Source organism: Macrotis lagotis, chromosome 7 (assembly GCF_037893015.1).
Source record: "Macrotis lagotis isolate mMagLag1 chromosome 7, bilby.v1.9.chrom.fasta, whole genome shotgun sequence".
In the NCBI taxonomy this organism is placed as follows: domain Eukaryota; kingdom Metazoa; phylum Chordata; class Mammalia; order Peramelemorphia; family Peramelidae; genus Macrotis; species Macrotis lagotis.
This window is the reverse complement of record NC_133664.1, coordinates 60,175,890-60,198,574: the sequence shown is the minus strand read 5'-3', so window position 1 is coordinate 60,198,574 and position 22,685 is coordinate 60,175,890. Positions and strand designations below refer to the sequence as shown.

Below are 22,685 nucleotides of genomic sequence, written 5' to 3'. Positions count from 1 at the left end.
AAAACTTTTGTAATAAATATGCATAATCAAGTAAAATAAATTCGCATATGGCCTATGCTCAGAAATGTATGTCTCAATTTGGATAATGGTCTAAAACCTCTCTGTCAGGAGAGAGGTGGAGTAGCACCAAGATTATTCTTTCAAGGAAGTTTATGAGGTTCAGTTTATGAACAAATATGGTGAACTCATTGTAATGAGGGAGAAGTATCAAAGCAAAACTTGTAGAAATTCAAGAATTTAGACATTTAATAATGGGTATAATTTATATAGTGCTTTAAGGTTTTCAATGTTTTTGTATTTATGATATATTTTTATTCTCATGGAAATTCTTTGAGCTGGATAATAGAGGTTTTATAATTCATATTTCATAGATTTAACAAGCATATCCAGACCATTAGACAGGATGAACTCATTTGGGAGGAGGATTAAAAAAGTAGTTCATTCTTTAATTGTTACTAATTCATTGACTTATTAATTCTTCACCTGGTTTCTAAGGTAATCAAGGGATGTATCCTAATATTCTAATATTTCTTCATAAATTAATATACACATAATAAAATATTATTAGTTTTTTATCTATTTCAACCCCAATTTATTAAATGAATAAGCTGAATCCTTTTTTCACATCTCTTTCACATCTCTTAATATCAAATTCTTTTATCTAAGTCAGCTGTTATTGGTCATACAATTTATTAATAGTATAACACACCCTACAGGTGACTCTGTGTCCTTTTTTCACAGCTAAAATACATAGTTGAACTATTTAAATACATCACAATCATCAGTGATGTTTTGTTGGCATACCACAGTAGACAACTTAAGCAGGGTAGTTTCATTTAGCTGAATCAATTTGAGATTTCCTCATTGCAATCTTTGTTGAATATACTTATCTTTCCACAGCTAAGGAAATCTTTGTTAATTGTTGAATAACCAATGAATGTCTTATTTCATTTCAATATCAAACTAACAAGATGCTTGCCTAAGTCAGTCCCAACTCAGAATATCACCTCAAACCATTAACTGCAATTGTTGATTCCACAATTTAATTTTCTCAAGATGGCATTCCAGATCTCTCAAGAATTCTCTTTAGGTTACCTTAATTAAATTCTTTTAGGAAACTTCACTCTTGCTTTTCTCAAACTTGACAATAATATTCCTCAGACTCACAGGAAAAATGTTCTCTATGACTTTTATCTCTATCCATTTCCAGCCATGTCAATTAATAATTTTCAACTGAGTTTCTTCTTTTTTAAAGATATGGTAACTGTAGGGGCAGCTAGGTGGCACAGTGGATAGAGCACCGGCCTTTGAGTCAGGAGTACCTGGGTTCAAATCCGACCTCAGACACTTAATAATTACCTAGCTGTGTGGCCTTGGGCAAGCCACTTAACCCCATTGCCTTGAAAAATCTAAAAAAAAAAAAGATATGGTAACTGTTTCTGTGGGAAGAGCTACTGAAATTGTTGGAGTTTTGATTTCTCTTTTAAACCCTGGCTCCATATTTCCTTGATATCCTACTTCTACTTAAAACTTAAATTCCAAACTAAATTTATTATCTTCTAAATCTACCTTTCTTTTCAATTTCTTATTTCTACAAGGATACCTCCACGCTTCTATTCACTGAAGTTAGGTAATTTGAAGTCAATTTGGACTCTCTTATTACCCTGTCTTCCTCCATCTGATCATTCTGTTTTGTACCCAAACTCAATGACATCCTGCCCATCCATTTCTTTCCACTCATACAGCTCACAACTCTTGTTCAAGCCCTTGTCATCATTATTCTATATTACTGGAATATTTCCTGGCCTTCTTGATTCTTTCCCCTTTCCAATTAACTCTTCATACAGGAACCAAAATGATCCTTCTAAGACACACATATATGATCATGCCTATTACTCAGAAAAATTTTGTAGCTCACCATTACCCCCAGGATAAATTACAAATTTATCTTGACAATTAAGGTCCTCAATGATATGGTTTCAATTAAAAAAGTTTCATTGTTGCCTTTTATCTTTTTATTTTTATATCATAGTCATTTTAGGATATAACTTACTCCATCCTTCCATGGGGTGGGGGGAAGCTTAGCCAAATCAAACTGCCTTTTTACACACTTATTTTTTTTTTTTGCAAGGCAAATGGGGTTAAATGGCTTGCCCAAGGCCACACAGCTAGGCAATTATTAAGTGTCTGAGACTGGATTTGAACCCAGGTACTCCTGACTCCAGGGCCAGTGCTTTATCCACTGTGCCACCTAGCCGCCCCTTTTACACACTTCTAACAGTGTATGCAATATTCAACATCCATAGTTACACATACTTCTGACAAGAGGTGGGGGAGTTCCCCATGGAAGGTCTGAGAGGGGTAAACCTTGCAACACTCTGAGAGAAGATTCTCTTTTCAGCATGGATTAATTTCAGGGCGGGGCTTAACAGGATATGAAAAATAGACAGTTTCTCAGCTTCTCTAGGGTCAGATAGTTATTTTGCTTGAAGAGATTTCCAGAATGCCAGATATAGCCCTGTCTAAATGTACACCCCAAAACACATTCCAAAGTAAAATAGAAATTATTTTTGGATCATTCACTTTTTAAAAATGATCCATACTTCTTGATCTCCTGTTAATTTAGATAAAAGAAAAATTACTCTGTTAGGTACCCACCCCTGTTAAGTAGCACAATGTTGAGCAGAGAGATCCTTAGCACTCACATATAGTGCTCCTATTCTTATTGACTTGACAACTATTAAATTCCATCTTCAAATAGTGAAGTTATATCTAAATGTGTTTTAGATGCACTTTAAATATTAGAAGCTCAACTAGTAACTCACTACGTTAGTAATCAGGATAACCATGGGGGAAGCAATTGACATCTCTGGGACTCAGTTTCTTCATTTGCAAAATGAGGAAGTTAATCTAGATGATCTTTGAGTTCCTTTCTGGCTCTAATTTCCTTATCTCATTACCTTATGATGCCTTCCTTAGTTTTCTGAAGATATGATTTGTTAAGGTTGAGGAATCTTGGTAGTCACAGGTTATGGGATCGAAGCATTTCCCTTACCATTGCACACCTGACTTTCCCTGCTTGTAAAGTCATGGGTTGTTCTAGATCTCTAAGGTCCCTTCTAACTGTAAAAATCTTAGAATCAAGAAAACCTGCATGCAATATCACCTCAAACACATATTGACTATGTGGCCTTGGTTAAGTAATTTGACTTTCAGTGTTGCTGACAACTTCCTCAGACTAAAAATTGCAGTGAAGGTGCCTGTCTATGTGGGAAGGGGAAAAGCTTTATCTAGGGCTCCCTAAATTGATGAAATCCTAGGTCTAATAAAACAAATAAAAACCCAGCTTATTTTTAGTCATTTTTTCAGTTAAAAACATTTTAAACCATGATCTTAGGAAAAATTTGTTTATAAAGATGAAGTTTCTTGTGATTCTTCTAAAATGATTTTTTTCTTTGTCTTGTTTCAAACTGGTAAGCATGAGAACATTTTGTTATTCTGGTTTTTAAACCTAAACTTAACCTATATAATTTTATTATTTTAAATAATGTTGAATTAAGATGTACATACAAGAATATGGCCCCTGCATTTGAAGAATGAGTACAGGATCTTTTCCCTAAAGACATCCATTTTTCTTTTTATAATTATTAAAATATTAATGAAGCTAATTAACTAATTAGCTAATGTCTGTAATGTTAATAGGACTAACATTAAGGCACTTTTGTGATCTACATAATTATTTAGCTTTTTTTGTATTAGAATTTTAAAACTATATTTTGTTTTTGAAGTCATAACAATTGCAAAGCCAAGTCACTGAATGTCTAAAGTAGTTTCCCACAGGGAGGGAAGCTATCTTTTTTACTTAGAATGGGAATTCTAAGGATTTAGGTTCTGAAATTATGAAATGGAAATTCTCCTATCTTTTCTGAACTAAGGTAAATGAAGATGAGGGAAGGGAAAGGAATTAGCTCTGGTTTTTGTGCTATAGTCTTTTTCATTTGTGTCCAATTCTTCATGTCCCCCTTTGGGATTTTCATGGCAAAGATATTGGAATGGTTTGCCATTTCCTTTTCCAGATCATTTTACAGATGAGAAAACTGAAGCAAAAAGGGTTAAGTGACTTTAACAGGGTCACAAAGCTAGTAAGTGCCTTCTTTTCTTCATGACTCCAGGCAAGTGCTCTATCCATAACATTGACTAAACCCTATTATGTTCTAGGGTCAGTAGTAAGCTTTTTTGTTCTTGTTCTTGTTCTTGGTTTTTTTTTTTGTTTGTTTGTTTTTGCAAGGCCTGAGGTTAAAACCCAAGATCACACAGTTAGGCAATTATTAAGTGTCTGAGCTCACATTTGAACTCAGGTCCTCCTGATTCCAGGGCTGGTGCTCTATCCACTGCACCACCTAGCTGTCCAGTAATAAGTTTTTTACAGATATCTCATTTATTGAGCATAGTAGCTTGAAAGCAGATGGCACTCTGAAGAAAAGACCTTGGAGTTCTATGAATGTATAGGTAACTGCTAATATGTGAGTAACCATGAAAGTCATCAAAAGGTTTTGCTTCTCTATACATCAGGAAAGTTGCACATACTTTGCACAGTTGTTAAATATCAAATGAGATAATGTATGTAAAGCCCTTTGTAAACTCTGTATGTTATACTATTATTATTATCATTAGATTTACATATTAGCTTATTTGTATTAAAATATCAAACAATCTCTTATGTTTTTGGACCATGGGACAGTAGGAAGTCACTTAACCTTTGTCTGCTTCAGTTTTCTCATCTATAAAATGGGAATGGAAATAGCCCCTACCTCATAATAGATTGTTGGAAGGATCAAATGAGATAATCTTTGTAAGTTCTTAGTGTAGTGACTGATTGGAAGCTATGTAAATATGAGTGATGATGATGATGATGATGGATACAACACATATCTTTTTTTTTTTTTTAGGTTTTTGCAAGGCAAATGAGGTTAAGTGGCTTGCCCAAGGCCACACAGCTAGGTAATTATTAAGTGTCTGAGACCGGATTTGAACCCAGGTACTCCTGACTCCAGGGCCAGTGCTTGAGAACTGAGAATGTGCCACCTAGCCACCCCAACACACATCTTTGAATCAAAGGAAGAAACAAACAAGAAGGAGGGAATGGTCTTGAGTACCCCAAAGTTACAGAGGTCAAATTAGGGAGATGAGGACTATTGAATTTTGTGATCTCTATCGATGATATTTGAGAAACAGTTTCAGAAGAATGGTATGTGTAGAAGTAACATTACAAGAGATCGAGAAGAAAGTGTTAGGAAGGGAAGGCATCGTGTTGGGACGTTTTCAAGAAGTTTAGGAGTGAGGTGGGAGAGAGAGATGGTAAAGTTGGATGAAAGATGGATGGTAGTTGGATGGAAGAAAAGGGTCAGCTGAAGCCTTTTTTAAATTGGGGAGACTTAAGCAGCATTTTCAGGCTCTATTTTATTTTATTTTATTTTATTTTATTTTATTTTTTTAGATTTTTGCAAGGCAAATGGGGTTAAGTGGTTTGCCCAAGGCCACACAGCTAGGTAATTATTAAGTGTCTGAGGTCGGATTTGAACCCAGGTACTCCTGACTCCAGGGCCGTTGCTTTATCCACTGCGTCACCTAGCTGCCCCCGCTCTATTTTCATTCTCAGAAAAGTTTTCCTTTCCATATAGCAATGACTTTGTTCATGTATTGTTCTCCCTTGTTGGAGTGGAGAGATTAAAGATACAAGAGAGAAGAGTCCGTTAGGATTCTAGAGGAGGAAAGAAAGAGTAGAAAGAACACTTTTATTTGTGTCTGTTGGGAAAGAAGAGGAATGGTAATGATACTAAGAATGCTTGAAAAATGGTGGAGAGGAGTTATGTGTTCCTATCCCTTTAAATACTGGAGAAAAGATTTTCAGGAGATTGTCAGAAAGGGTCATTTAGACTTCCAACTCAGTTGAAGAAATGAGCTCTGTCCAAGCAATCAAGCTAAAGCATATATGTTTTTCTTTTTTAATATAGTTTTGTGATTCTTTACAAAGCTTTGAGTAATAAAAAGCAAATGTTTCGGCTCTATCTTCATTTTCTTCTGTAATATCGTGAACTTAGGGATATTTTATTTCTGTTACTACCCTGGAGGCTGGTTTTTTCCTCAGTTAGTATGCCAACATTCTCCTGGTTCTATTTCCATTCTCAGAAAAATCTTTCCTTTTCATATAGCAATTACTTTGTTTATGTATTGTATTTGCATTTTTAAGTAATGCTATTTAACACATTTTCTGATCTCTTCAATAAAGCTGGCTTTCATTCATTAATTCCTTCAAAATCATTTATTAAACATCAGCCACTGGTCTAGGCACCAGAGATGCAAAGACAAAAACAAAACATTCTCAGTTCTCAAGGTCCTTACTTCTCTACTGGAAGGAAACATGTACACAGATAAGTCAATACAAAATAAATACAAAGTAATTTTGGGGGAATTAAGAACTGAAGGGGTTTTGAGAAAGGCCTTTTCTAAGATGTGACATTTGAGCTGAGACTTGAAGGCAACAAGCAATTCTAAATGGCATAAATGAGGAGGCAGTCCATTTCAGTCATGGAGGATGACCTGAGCAAAGGTGGGAGACTGTCTAGGAAACAGTAGACCATTATGGTTGGAATATGGAGTAGTAGAAATATGAAATCAGTCTAGATAAATAGGTTTCAGCCAGTCTTAGGGATTTAAATAAATGGGGAGTTTGCCTTTTTTTATTTTAGAAGCAATAGTCAATGAAGTTTTATTACAGTCTCTTTCTGTATTTAGGAATTTATACTCTTCTAATTTTAACTGCTAAGGACCCCCTTCTTTTGTTTCAGCCTCAGGTTTCCTTGAATCATGTAGCCTTGCTTAAATTTATTTTTCTGACAATTTGAATGGCTGATACAGATCAGAGAAGTGAATTAGGGTTCTGGAAGAAAGGTATGCCTAGGCTTTTAAAAGTAACTAGGGCCCATTTCCTTGGAAGAGTTGCTAAGTAACTACTTTTTTCTCCCCTAATGTAGCTCCTGTACATATAGATCAATGCTGCCTCTTGGGCAGCTCTCATTATTAATGAGTAAAAATCTATCAATGGATTAGAATCTGGATTGAATTTTAATGTAGTTAACTAAAGGATTGGCCAAAATTTTCATTGTAAAAATCAAATAGCTTGAACTTCAGACCAAGTTATGAGATTCCAAGCAGAGCAAAGATTAGACTGAATGAACACTCATAACATTTTTGATTTCCTTTTTTCTTTTGTTTTAATTTTAATTTTATTTTTTCCAATTACATGTAAAAGATAATTCTAAGCATTCATTTTTGTAAGATTTTAAGTTTCACATTTTTCTGCCTCTCTTTCACTCATAACATTCAAATATTGACTTCTTACCAGGAACCCTCAAGCCAAAATATCATGTCAATGAATTGATACATGTAAAATATTTCCCAGAGGTTAGAGTAAAAAAATTAGAAATAATATTGTAAAACTACATCCTTTCAAATCAAAAATGCTCTTTCTTTAAAAAAAAATTTATTGATGCTTTAAAGTCAAAAGCATTTAAAAACACCTTTATCATTTCCCAGTATCCCCCCCCCTGCCCCCTGCCATGGAATCTGCCCTTCTAACAAAGCAGTGCAATTAAACAAAACAGACACACTGATTATATCTGATGTTTACTGCCTCATTCTACAGCTAGAGACCACCACTCCTTTCCTGGTAGAAGATAAATATGTTTTAGTATCAATTCTCTTTAGTAAAAATGGGCATATATACATATAAGTGTATATATATTTATTCTCTTGTTTGTTCTCTTCTTATTTAACTGCATGTCCTCATGCTTTCTCTGAATTCCCATTTTTTTGTCTCTTACTCTGTAATAAGTGTTATTCTGCTCTATTCCATTTCCATATCACAATTTGTTTGTCTGTTACCCAGTTAATGGGTACCCACTTTATTTTCATTTTCTACTATCACAAAGAGGGATGTTATAAATATTTTGAGATATATCAGACCTTTTCCTTTGTCTCTGACCCCCTTGGAATCATAGATCCGGTAGAGGTATTTCTGGGTCTGAGTATAAAGTTTAGTCATTTTTCTGGCATAAATGATATACCTGTTCTACAATTGTTTTTGAGATGAGATTAAGAAAAAATCCTGACTTCATGTAGACAGCAGTTCCTGCTATCTCTTATAATGATGTAAGCTAGTTAGACCTGTACTTGCCTCCCAGTAAAACATATATTGGTAGGAATAGGTGAGATGACTGGTGAATTCATAAAGTACAGCTGCAAGGTAGGGAAGAAATTATATCAACCCGAGTCTGTGTGTGGAACTGACTTATTTATGATTGGTAGATTCATAAGTGCATAGGGGCTTCTCACCTTAGATTGATGTGTTTGTAAAGTGACTTTGAGTACCTTATGTATTCCCTTGTACAAACGAATGTTAAGTCCTGGGTGCAATGTGTCACGAGGATCTGTCTGAAGTCCTGAGCAGTGTTGACCAGTTCACAGTTGCTTGTATGTCCTGTTGTAAATAGTTACAGAATCTGGACTAACCTGGGTTCCAGGTTATGCTAGAACTGTTATTTCACAGTTGTCCACTGTTCATACCCCAAGGTTCACCTGATAGGAAGCATTTCAACAAGTATTTATTAAGCTCCTGTGATATGTCAGACTTTCTGAAGGTGTATATATATATATATATATATATATATATATATATATGTGTGTGTGTGTGTGTGTGTGTGTGTGTGTGTGTGTGTGTGTGTCTGTCTGTCTGTCTGTCTGTCTGTATCAAAACAAAGGAACTCACAACAAAGACATATAATTGTACACAGAATAAGGGCAAAGAGAATAAATGCAAAGTAGTCGAATCCAAGGCTATTTGGAATGGAGGACACTAGCATTATCAGGGAAATCAGGGAAATCAGGAAAGGGTTCATGCAGAACATGGTAAATGAGCAGTCCCTTGGAGGGAGAGAAGGATTCTATTAGGGGGAGGTGAGGAGGAAATATATTCAACTCCCATGAAGACACAGGTGACAGCCCCACCCACCTTCCCAGTAACTCTGTGTACACATGAATCTCGCCTCAAAGACAGACCTAGTTATTTCTCATTGTCAGCACATCTGATCTATTTCTTGCTGTTGTACCTAGTTGAGAGAGAGGCTTTGCAGAAAACATTAGGGCTTTTTCAGAAGCCCAGAGTTTAGGTTTCTGTAGTCTACTTCCAGATATTCTAATATCTATATGATTTTGGGCAAGTCACTTTATGTCTCTGGCACTCGAGTTTCCTGATCTATAAAGTGAGAAGACTGAATTAGATGATTTCTAATATTCCTTCTTATGTTAATATTCTTGAGCCTGTTTTCTCTTTTCTCTTTCCTCCTCCTCCTCCTCCTCCTTCTTCTTCTCTCTCTCTCTCTCTCTCTCTCTCTCTCTCTCTCTCTCTCTCTCTCTCTCTCTCTCTCTCTCTCTCTCTCTCTCTCTCCTCTCTCTCTCTCTCTCTCTCTCTCTCTCTCCCTTCCTCCTCTCACACCATCTTTTCTCTTTTTTCTTTCTTTTTTTTCCTCATTTCTTTTTCTTTCCTTCCTCCTTCCTTCCTTTCTCCTAATTTAGTTTCTATTCAGGAATGGTAGCTTAGTGAAATGGTTTTTAAGCTTGATATAAAGAGCTATATAGTTTTATTTGTAGCAAAACAGAATAACTCATTATGTATTCACTATTGTAGTGAATACATTGTAGTCACATTTCACTTTTTTGAGGTAATAGAAAATTATGCTCAGTTATCTTCAAAAAATTTTTTTTATTAAAGATATTATTTGAGTTTTACAATTCCCCCCAATCTTACTCCCCCTCCCAACAGAAAGCAATCTTTCAGTCTTTACTTTGTTTCCATGTTGTACATTGATCCAAATTGAATGTGAGGAGAGAGAAATCATATCTCTAAGGAAGAAACAAAAAGTATATGAGGTAACAAGATCAGACAATAAGCTATCTGTTTTTTTTTTCTAAATTAAAGGGAATAGTCCTTGAACTTTGTTCAAACTCCACAGCTCCTTATCTGGATATAGATGGCACTCTCCTTTGCAGACAGCCCAAAATTGTTCCCGACTGTTGCACTGATGGAATGATATGCTCAGTTATCTTAATATTCCTATCATCCTAACTAAACTTTCTTATATGGTTTGGTTTTTTCCTTTAGAAGGTAGGCTAAGATAGATTTTTAGAATTTTTTTTTTTTTACTTTTTGAAAGGCAATGGGGTTAAGTGGCTTGCCCAAGGCCACATAGCTAGGTAATTATTAGGTGTCTGAGGCCGGATTTGAACTCAGGTACTTCTGACTCCAGGGGCTGGTACTCTATCCACTGTGCCACCTAGTCACCCTGATTTTTAGACTTTCTAACTGAAATTTTGACTCTTCATCTTCATATGCTTCCTCCTTACCCCCATCTTTTTGAATTCTTAGATTTAACTTCAGCATCACTTCCTTACATAAAGCCTTTTCTGATTCTCCCTACTTACATGCATGCATATTGATCCCTTTGATAGTATATGGACTCTAAGGAAGACAGGAACTGTTTTTTTCTCTGTATTTTGTTTTAAGCTTAGCATAGCAGCTGGATATTGTTGTTGTTTTGTTCTTCAGCCACAACTATTTGTGACCCAATTCTAGATTTTCTTGGCAAAGAGATTTGTTATTTTCTTCTCCAGCTCATTTTACAGAGGAGGAAACTGAGGCAAACAGGGTTAAATGACTTGTCCAGGGGACAAAGAGCTAGTAAATGTCAGAAACCAGATTTGAACCCAGGAAGATGAATCTTCCTGACTTTCGACTGGCACTCTACACTGTAGGAACTTAGGATATATATTTGATGATTTGACTGGCTGATTGAAATAGCGGTGGTAGGTCTACCTTCTTAAAGAGAAAGGCGCTAAGCTCTTCTTTGTCTGCTCTGTCGGCAGAGTGACTTCCTGTCCATCCATTAATTCTGTGTTTAGTGTTATTGGCCTGTGTGTTCATTTGTCAGACTGGCCTTTGAACAGTTCAGCTTTCTCAGTCAACAGTGGTTGGATGGCTTAAGTAGCTGTAGCCCAATAGTCAAATGGCCTATCCTGCTGTCAAGTTGAGCCATTGCCATCCTTGATAAAGGCCATTGAAGCTCAGAAACACAGAGAAGCCTAGAGCTGTTTGGGGACAGAAAAGGGGGGAAGAATTGTGCAGGAGTGTAATTGATGAGGTGTATTGTGGGGTGTATACAGGATTTTGTGCCTGTGTTGAAGACAATCATTCCATGTGGAAGAAATGGAATAAATCATTGGGACTGAGGTGTACTGCAATGTCTGCCTTGTTCAAAACTCTGAGTGACTAGGACAGCAATATCTAGTGACTTAGAAGAAAGATCAGTGAAAAAAATCACAGTGACACAAGGGAATAAATTCAGATCACTAAGACCATGGGTGTCCTTTCCTTGCACATGCCCTTAGAAATTCACTAATTTAACAGATGTTTTCTACCTATTAAATATCACGGAAGTGGGCTGTCCTACTAAGGTATTTAAAAATAACATTTTGACTCTAATCTGGTCTCTGTTTTTCTTTTTAATAGACTGAAAACAAAAAGACTTATTGTATTAAATTGATACCTTGAGAACAATATTAATTAATTCTTCCATCCATTAAGTATGGCTTGAATATCTACTATATGCAAAATTTGGGACTAGATAATGAAGAAAACAAAAAAAAGTTGATATGTATTTATGTAATACTTAAGCTTGGCAAAGTACTTCAACATGCATTTTCTTGTATCAGTGGTGGGAAACCAAAATAGAAAAGGAGGACATAGTTTTATTTATTTTGTTCAATATTCTTCAGTTACATTTGAACCTGGTTTTCTACATTTGGGAGTATTGCAAGCAACTTTGATAACTTTGTCTTATATAACACTCATAAACCTGTGTGGTATTATTATTTCAGTTTTACAAGTTAGAAAATAAGAGACTCAAGATGTAAAACTATTTGTCCATGGTCAACTAATAAGTGGTTAAGGTAGTATCCAACTCAACTCTTTCTTGACTTAAACTTCAGAACTTTTGAAAACTTATAATCAATCTGAGGAAACAGGACATGTACAACATAGACAATCTAATTTGCTTTTATAGACAAACTGAAGCCCAAAGAGACTAATTATTTCTCCAATAACTCACAGGGAGTCAAGTTGCTGAGATAGATTTGTTATAGTTCCAGATTCATTTTGTTTATATTTCCACTGTACCAATTCTCCAATATAATTAACAATAAGTCAGTATATGATTAAGTACACAAATTTAAACCTCTCTTGGTCTTGAATGATTTCAAAAGGGGAAGATACAGGATCCTGCTATTTACCTTTCCTAGTAGAGTCTTCTCAGTACAAAGTTGTTCAGTCATTTTCAGTTGTGTCTGACTTTTTGGAATTTTTGTGGCAAAGATACTGGAGTGATTTGTCATTTCCTCCTCCTCCAGCTCATTTTACATTTGAGGAAACTGAGACAACAGTGTTAAACCATTTGCCCAGGGTCACACAGCTAGTTAGTGACTGAGGCCAGATTTGAGCTTGGTAAGATAAGTCTTTCTGACTCCAGGTCTAGCACTTAACTGCTCCTTCAGTACAAAGAGGGCAGAGCAATACTTGGATTGACCATTGGCACAAAGGAACCTTACATGTGGACACCCAGGGACTCAGGAGTGTTCACCAACTCAGCCTGACAGTATGACAAATGAGGCAAGGGAGACAATTGAGAAGGTCAATGTAACTAGTCCAGGTTAGAGGTGATGAGATGCTGAATTAGGGTGATAGAGTGAATATGGGGAAGGGGATATTTTTGAAATATGAAATATGAAATTCCTAATTTCTACCTTATCCCTTATCAGAGAGTCATTGTGAGCTAGAAACTCATCTGCCTACAGAAAATGAAAGAGGGAGTGAAAGGATCTTAGTGTCAGCTTTCTAGGCAAGTCATTTAACCCTGTTTGCCTCAATTCCCTCATATGGTAAATCTTTACCTTAATTAGGGAGGAAACAACTGTTGACAAGACTTAAGGAGTGTACCTTTCCCTTCCCTACTCTGCAGCTTTGTATAAGACATAAAATTACAGAGGGCTTGAAGCTTTTAGTGGGTTTGTTTTTGTGATTGGTTTGAAAAAAAGGAGATCAGAATGAGGTAAGACCATAAGTTGGTAGCAATTTTGATAAAGTGAAGAGAGTAGATTTTGTTTGTCAGAACACCTGGGTTCAAATCTCAGCATATAACTTATTATCTATGTGACCTTGAATAATCCTTAAATTAGCAACCATTTAAGCCCTTATGATAAAAAAGGCAGAAACATGGTTTTTACCCTCAAGGAGATAATGTTTTCATGGAGGAGACAATAAACAACTAACTACATAACATGATATATACAGCTTAAAGGGATGGCAGTCTCAGATGGAAAGGGAAAGGCTGTCCAGGAAAAGACTCCTGCATCAGGGAGTGAGGAAAGAAAGGACAGTCAGTGCAAGAATGGAGAGATGGAGGGATGTGAAAAACAGAAACTACAGGCCAGTACAGAATCATAGAATAAAGATAAAATAATAATAAATGTTTATAAAATAAAATAATTAATAATAAATAAAGATAACAAAATATAGAAGAAAGGTGAGATAGTATTTGGCTTTAAATAACAGATGATTTTACATTTGATCCTGGAGGAAATGGATAGGCAATGGAGTTTAAAGAAGGAGCAGGGGTAGTAGACCTGTACTTTAAGAAAATAATTTTGGTACAAGAAGTCAAATGAGGCAAGGTTGATGAATGAGATCAGTGTAATTCGTCCAGGTTAGAGGTGATGAGATGCTGAATTAGGGTGGCGGGGATATTTTTAAATTTCTTTACATATAAAATGAGGAATTGAAGAATCTCTAAGGCTCCTCCCAGTTCCAAAACTATATAATTCTGTAGTTTTTCTGTGATAATGCAAGATAGCTCTGAGGAATATGAATGTGCATTCTACTATTCTCATCTTTGAAGGCAGAGCAGAACAGAATTTTGTTTACTGAATAATACTTGAACATCAAGATCCAGAATTACCAAAGGGCTAGGCAATGGACTTTGTATTATAAGGTCATAAAAGTTCCATTTCTGAGCTCTTTAAAACTTAACTATGACTGTGTCAGAGGTGCTAGGTAACTGATAGTCAATGATTTGGGGGAGAAGTGTCCAAAATGTAGTTTGTGGGGCCTCCCACTCTGGAGTGAAACCTGAATCAGATTAAAATATAAATAGGAAATATTTAACAAAATAATTAAAATGACAATAAAACATTGATAACATTGCATTTTAAAACTAAGTTGATATGTGACCTGCAAGGATCCTTATGTATAGATTAGAGGTCCCTGATTATTTGAATTTGACACCACTGGTTTGGGGAACCCTGACAAAAATGCCATTAATACTTAGATGGCAAATCTCATTAAAGATAATCAAAGGGGCAATTAGGTGGCACAGTGGATAGGGCACCTGCCCTGGAGTCAGGAGGACCTGAGTTCAAATTCGATCTCAGACACTTAATAATTACCTAGCTGTGTGGCCTTGGGCAAGCTACTTAACCCCATTTGCCTTGCAAAAAACCTAAAAAAAAATAAGAATAAATTAAAAAAAGATAATCAAAACATTTCCTCAGAATTCAATAGTTGAGCCTCAGGATATTTCTGTGAAGTAAGAAGCATTTAAAAAAAAACTTGTTTAAGGCAATGGAATTAAGTGACTTGCCCAAGGTCACACAGCTAGGCAATTATTAAGTGTCTGAGGCTGGATGTGAGCTTAGGTCTTTCTGATTCCAGAGCCAGTGCTCTATTTTCTGTACCACCCAGTTGCCCCTGTAATAAGTATTTTTTTGGTATTTTTTTTTTTTTTGCAAGGCAATGGGGTTAAGTGGCTTGCCCAAGGCCACACAGCTAGGCAATTATTAAGTGTCTGAGGACAGAGTTGAACTCAGGTACTCCTGACTCCAGGGCTGGTGCTCTATCCACTGTGCTACTTAGCCACCCCTGTAAGAAGCATTTTAAAAAATTAGTTATACATCATATTTTTACCTCAACCGCATTTCCCATTTCCTCTTTCTCTCACAGAAAGTCATCCTTTGCAGCAAAGAATAAATAAGAAAAAGAAACCATATCTGGAAAGCCTGACATTATACATAACAATCTATTTCTTCAGGCTCTCACCTATGCAAATAAGGGGATTTAGAGTGAAAGGTTGTTTTCTCCTATTTCTTCTTTGAGATCAACCTTGGCCATAATAATCTTGAACTATTCAGTGGCATCCTTCCTTTCTTTTTCAGGGATGACAAAACTTTAATGTGTTAGTTCTCATAGATGAATAGTAGAACCACTCTTCTTTGGTTGGGCAAGATGGAGGAGTGAGTGTGAAATGTTGGGTATGTTGTCAGACACCTCTGTGGCAGTTGATTTTGCTTAACTTATTTGTCATAAGGGAAGGTTGGTGGGGTAGGGAGGAAGGGCATATCTGGAAATGACTGTGATGTAAAAACAAAAGGCATCAACTTAAGGGGAAATCCCCCTAACCCCCAAATCTGTTAGTGGTGGAGTAAACGTTGAAATCTAGGCAAATTTAACTTCCTGCTGTGAGGGTCTTGCAACCTCTGATACAGACATTCCAGAGTGAGTTGGGGAAAGGGTTAGAAGGTGTTAGTAAAGATACAGCTGTCACTAGCCTTGTGGTATAGATCATCATCCAGTCTTTTGGTTTACTCTGGCAGAAGCTGACATCTGGCTTTCTTGTTTTCTCCTTCTATCAAGGCAATAAGCTTTGAAGCCACAGTGTATGACCAGTTTTGGAATCGTAGCCCAGAAGTTCTTGATCTTGTTCCCCTTAAAAAATCTACTGCTTGAGGGCAAACTCCAAATCAGGGAGAGACTCCCAGCCTGGCTCTCCTTCCTTTACACCCCCATTGTTCAAATGCTTTGCTTCCTGATTGTGCTCGCAACAGCTTTCCTTCCTAGTGAGTTGAAAATATCTATTAAAATAATCAGACTTTATAAAAGATTTGTTGTCATCCAGAAACTTCAGTGAGTCTGGAAGCTAGAACTGGTAATGACTGCTACCCAGTAGTCAAAGATCCAGTTATCTCTTGAGCTCAATTGCTTCTGTTTATGACAGGTGTGGCGGGTATTACTGGGGGAAATTGTTTTTAACTGTCATTATAGATTTTATCCTCTTGAGTGTGGTTTGGCAGCAATGCGGCTGGTGTGTTCTCCTGAAGGTCATCTTGAACCTTATTTGTGCCCTGAACTTTCCCACCAAGTAGGTAACAGCCACAAGATTTCTTGTCTATTTTTTTTTATTTGCTATTAGCAACAGTGAGCCATTCTAACAGGGAAGCAATTGGGATGTCTTTTGTTTCTCTGGCAGCTGTACCATCACTAGTAGCTTTTTTATTTGATGGGAAGGAAATGGAGGGGGGGGAGGAAGGGGGAAGAGGAAGAATGATAATGATAATGATAATCCCACAAATCATACAAGGATTTCTTTTAAAAAGCATCCTTATGTATGAAAAAAATTTCCAAATGCTTTAGAAAAAGTTTAAAGAGAAAAAATAAGGGCAAGTAGAAGGAGATAACTATAGTAAGAAGGTTCAAAATGTTCTAATTACCCAAAGGGAAAATATGTGGTATAGTTAAAGGGGACACAATGAAGGAATTTTTCATAATTTAAAAAATTGGTTTTTTTTGCTATTGCTTAAAATAGGTGAAACCTAAAGAAATGTGATGCATTCCTTTTCTATCTTTCTTTCTCATATCAACACACTATCTTATTATCATCAATTTGCTTCCCACACTTGCATACACAAGCCTAAAATGGGAAAAAATATAAGTATAGGAAATTTGGGGGCTTGCCATTAATTGCTATCCATTGCAGTTTTAATGTTTACTTACCAAATCAGAAGACATTAAAATAAATAGTCTGTCTTTAGAATATTGTAATTTTCTTGTTCATGTCATAGGTACTCGGTCAATTTTTAATGATAAAATTTATAACCATTAATAAAGACAATTAAATGTACAAAACAAACAAAAAATGCATTTATTGAGACCTGCGGGTTGGACACACTATAACTTGCGGCTAATATAGTGATATCATTTTGATCTTCAATAATGAAGGAAGTGAGTGTTTGATCATAAAGGAATAGAGAACCATTGAAAGGTGTTTGTCTGTTTGTGTATGTGTTTGTGTGTGTGTGTATAAGTAAATGAAATAGTCAAACTTACATTGTAGTAAAGTAACTAAGGGAAGGGAATGGAGAGGGGAGAGACTAGATAGAAGACTATTATTGCAATAGTCCGGGTGAGAAGGGGTAGGGTTGAACTAGTGTATTGGCTATGTGAATGGAGAGAAAGGTACATATATGAAAGATACTGTAAAGGAAGAAAGGACAAAAACTAGACAATGCATTGGATATGTGGGGTGAGTGAGATTGAGGAGGCAAGAATGATATAGAAATTGTTAGTCTGGGATAATGGTGATAACTAGAATGCTCTTTTTCCCTCAACATCACCTCCTGGTTTCACTCACCTCTTATAGGATTCAGTTCAAATCCTTTCTTCAGTGAGATGGTTTTGCTGTTCCCCTCAAATTCCACCATTCCATACCTAGTGGCTTCTTTCTAAGATTTATGTTCCATATATATACTCTGTGTCTATTTTGTTCATATATAATTATTTGCATGTTGACTGCCCTTTGGGAAAAGGAAGCTTTTTTTGAGGGCAAGAACTGCAATTTTTTAACCTTTATTTCTATCTTTAATGTCTTAGATATAGTGTTTAATATATATGTATATGTATATGTATATGTATATGTATATGTATATGTATATATATATACATATATATATATATGTATATATATATATAATTGAGATGCCCTCAACAGAAATAGGAAAGTTTAGAAAAAGGGAGGATTTGTGGAGGAAAGATATTGAGTTCTATTTTTCAAAATTGCTGAGTTTGAGATTCCTATGGGACAGCCATTCCAGTAGTCCAAAAGGTAGTTGGTAATGCAGGAATGAAATTTAGTGGAGAGACTGGGGCTTTATATATGGATCTAGGAATCATCTGCAAAGAGAAGATAATGGAACCTGTGGAAACTGAAATAGTTCATCAAGTCAGAGAGTATAGAGGTAAAAGAGGAGAGAGTCCAGAGGAGAGATTGGTTGGGATGAGGTTCCCATTCTCAATAGGCATGCCATGGATGAAGAAACAGTAAAGGACACTATATTATTTTTATATACAACCAGGTCCCATTTTGCGGGAATAATGAATCTCCCAAAGTAACTGCATTATTTGAATTACCACTACTTAATTTTCATTGAACTAGAGCCGATAACCTAATCTTACATGGTTAAAACTTCAAATAGTTAGAATTCAAATACATTTGGACACTTTCATTATTCACAATAATCAAGATCTAGCTGTTTATCAATATAGGCCAATAGTATATTTTATTTTTAGGTTTTTGCAAGACAAATGGGGTTAAGTGACTTGCCCAAGGCCAGACAGCTAGGTAATTATTAAGAGTCTGAGACTGGATTTGAACCCAGGTACTCCTGACTCCAAGGCCTGTGCTTTATCCACTATGCCACCTAGCTGCCCCTTAATGGTATTTGTTAATTGGATGGTGATTGTTAATCAACACTTCTTGAATGCCAATGTTATCCCTGGCATTTTCCATGGCAAAAGATAGCATTAGTCCTTTGATTAATAGCCTAGTCATACCTCTTCTCATACTTCTTCTGCCATCCCTTTGGGCTTTAATAACTATATGAAAATGTCTTTTCCCACTTGTAGGGTTTATAAAGAAAGATGCCAGTGGCAGATTGAATCTTCCCCCCCCCTCCTTTTTTCCCTGACTGTATCCTTTCATTGATGTCGAAAGAGCCATTTGCATGAAGGTGACAGTAAAAGTAGCAACACAGAGTCTCTTTTATCAAATTTACATTTCCTTTGGATACCACTGGGGCTTTGGCTAGTGACTAATAACCCAAATGCACCACTTTCTTAGTCTTGTACATTCAAATTCTGCCTTCTCAGAACATTGCACTGTGCTGTAGCCAGTTTGTGCCTACCATTTGCTTTACCACTGACCTCTGGGTGAGCCTCAATTTTAGTTCTTTAAGGATTCTAGTGTTTCAGAGGCAGCTGATTTTGAAGTGGATGGTAGGAAGGAAGAAAGGAAGGAGGGGAGGGAGGGAGGGAGGGAGGGAGGGAGGAAAGGAGAAAGAAAGGGAGGAAGGAAGGATCCTCTTGGCAAAGATGTTGTTTTACCATGTCCTTCTTTAGAGCATTAAAGCAAAGAGAGGTTAAGACACTTGGCAGCTAATAAGAATCTGAGGTTGGATTTGAACTCAGATCTTTTTTTGCAAGCTTAGTGCTCTTACCACTGAGACCTTTAGCTGCCTCCTGCTTGGTCCATTGTTGATGTTTAATAAAGGCTTATTTCTTCCATTACTCAGTTAAACAACAAAACTGGCATTTTAAAAATTATATAAATATTTTATTTGTTTTCCAAATATACAACAGTAGTTTCTTCCTATCATTTTTGGGTAAGGCTTTGCATTTTTACACTTTCCTCTCCCACCCTCCCTTTCTTCCCCTCCCCTTTCCCCTCACAGAAGGTAATCCAATAATCTTTACATTATTTCCATGCTATGAAATGATCAAAATTTGAATGTGTTGAGAGAAAAAAAAACATACCCTTGGGGAAAAAATAAAATATTAGAGACAGCAAAATTATGTAGTATATAAGATAACTTTTTAAAAAAAATCAAAGGAAATAAACTTTACTCTTGTTTAAACTCCACAATTCTTTCTCTGGATACAGATGGTATTCTCTATCACAGATCCCCTAAAATTGTCCCTGATTATTGCATTGATGGAATGAACAAGTCCATTAAGGTTGATCATCATCCCCATTATACCCCTGTTAGGGTATACATTGTTCTTCTGGGTCTGCTCATCTCCCTCAGCATTGGTTCAGGCAAGTCTTTCCAGGCTTCTCTGAAATCTCATCCTTCCTGGTTCTAATAGCAACAATAGTTATTCTGTAACACGCACTTACCACAATTTGTTCAACCATTCCCCAATTGATGGACATCCCCTTGATTTTCAATTCTTTGCCACCACAAATAGAGCTGCTATGAATATTTTTGTACAGGTGATATTTTTACTCTTTTCATGATCTCTTCAGGGTATAGACCCAGTAGTGGTGTTGCTGTCAAAGGGTATGCACATGTTTGTTGCCCTTTGGGCATAATTCCAAATTGCTCTCCAGAAAGCTTGAATGAATTCACAACTCCACCAACAATACATCAATGTACCAGATTTTTTTTTATTTTTTCCCCTTAATTACCTGCAAATTTTTTTTTCAATACTCATCCCGTTTGCAAGTTTGGAGTTCCACATTTTTCTATCACCCTTCCTTCTTCCACTCTCCCCATGGCAGGGAACAATATGGTATAGGATGTACATGTACAAGTGTGTTTAACATATTTCCATATCTGTCCTGTTGTGAAAGAGGACTTAGAACTAAGGGGGAAAAAAACCACAAGAAAGAAGGAAAAATTTGTAAGAAATTTAAAAAAGTGAACACAGCAGGCTTTGTTTTGCATTCACACTTCATACTTTTTTTTCTTTTTCTTTGTGGATGTAGATGGCATTTTCCTTAACAGATTTGTCAGGATTATGCTTGATCACTGAATTACTGATAGGAACATCTATCACAGTGAATCATCTCATAATGTTACTGTTATTGTGTATAATGTTCTCCTGGTTCTGCTCCCTTCACAGCATCAGTTCATGCAAGTCTTTCCATGCTTTTTTTTAAAGTACAGCTGCTCATGATTTTTTATGGAACAATAGTACTCAATAACATTCATATACCATAAATTGTTTAGCCATTCCCCAATTGATGGGCATTTCCTCAATTTCTAATTCTTTGTCATTACCAAAAAAACTGCTATAAATATTTTTTTGGACATATGAATCTTTTCCCATTTTGCAGCTTTTCAAAGGCAATCCAGTTTGTCTTCTTCCAGGGTAATTTGGGGCTCACATCATTGTCCATTTAATACATATATCTAAGGATACTTACTGGCAGTTTAATAGTTTGTCCCTTCAGCCACCCATTAGTTGGATGACAATATTCTTCATCTATTTGTTTTTTTTTTCCTGTGTGGATAGCCAAACATTAAAAAAAATGTACAGATAAAGTACAAAATCCACACAGTGTAAATAGAAAGCAATTCCCAGGAGGCCCAGGGGGAGGACTGGTCAGGAAAAGTCTTATTTAGGAGGATCCTCCCTTCCCTTCTCCTTCCCTCCCTCCCTCCCTCCCTCCCTCCCTCCCTCCCTCCCTTCCTTCCTTCCTTCCTTCCTTCCTTCCTTCCTTCCTTCCTTCCTTCCTTCCTTCCTTCCTTCCTTCCTTCCTTCCTTCTTTCCTTCCTCCTTCTTTTTTCTCCCTCCCTTCCTCTCTTCCTTCCTTTCTCCTCTTCTTTTTTCTCTCCTTTTCCCCTTCCTTCCTCTCTCCGTTCCTCTTTTCTTCCTCCCTCCTTTCCTTTCCCCTCTCCCTCCCTTTTCTTTCTGGAGTTAGAGATTCTAGAGACTGATGGTGAGGACAGTGCTTTCGAGGCACAAGAGACAGCCTATTCAGACACAGATATTGAAGTGTTATATTTAGGGGGACTAGAAGTCAGGAACAAACTTCAGGACAGTTTGTCAGGAATGTAGTGTGAGTGAAGAGAAGTAATCTGTAATCACCCTGGAAAGTTCCAGACAGTGAAGGGCAGCTTTCAGTGCCAAAGAGGGGTTTGTATTTTAGCCTTGAGACAATAGGAAGGAACCATTGGAACTTTTTGATCATGAGGGTAATATGATTCGACCTGAGCTTTTAGGACAATCCTTCTGGTTACTTTGGGAGAATGAACTGGAAGGAGGAGAAACTGGAGGCAGGAACCTCAATTCTAAAGTTGTTACAATAGTCTGTGGGAATAATAGTAGAGGGGAGGGAAGGAAGGGGAAATGGTGAAAAATTAGAAAAGTATGAAACAATCCTGTTTGTTTGAATACAGTGGCTTGTGCTTCTCATTTCCAGACAGAGTGGAAAACAAAAACTGGGAAAACCAAGACAGAACTGGGAGTAATGTAATGAAGCCATGGCACTTTGCACAACTACCAAACCATTTGCAAGACTCCTGCAGAAGCCCAGGACGTTCATAAGAGCTGAGTGTCTGTTCTGTCTACTTGAGCAGGTGAACATGACTGTTACCTTTATACAGCCAAACTCATTACATCTAGTCCAGGTGGAAATGTATGGTATTGTGACAAGAGCAGCCTCTTTCTGAGGAGAGGATCTGGGTTCAAGTCCCAATTTTGCTATCAATTGAACATAGAACCTTCCTTATTTATCTCAGCTATAAAAAGAGGGACTTGGGCTAGGTGATGCCCAAGAACCATTTTAGTTCTAGTTTATTAAAAAAATGATCACTTAAACTTTATGGCTGAAATCGTTTTCATTTTTTTTGAGGGGAATGTTGATGCGATGATGTTGATTGTCCTTTGTTCTTGAAGACGATAATGG

At 36.6% G+C, this 22,685-nt stretch overlaps 1 long non-coding RNA gene across 1 annotated transcript in view; it reads left to right on the top strand.

Annotated features, from left to right (window-relative positions):
- LOC141493687 (uncharacterized) overlaps positions 1 to 22,449 on the top strand; it is a 67,441-nt gene extending 44,992 nt beyond the window's left edge. The window contains exon 3 of the long non-coding RNA XR_012470289.1: positions 22,200 to 22,449. This is a non-coding gene — a long non-coding RNA (uncharacterized LOC141493687). The remainder of the gene's footprint in view (positions 1 to 22,199) is intronic.
- The last annotated feature ends 236 nt before the right edge of the window (positions 22,450 to 22,685 follow it).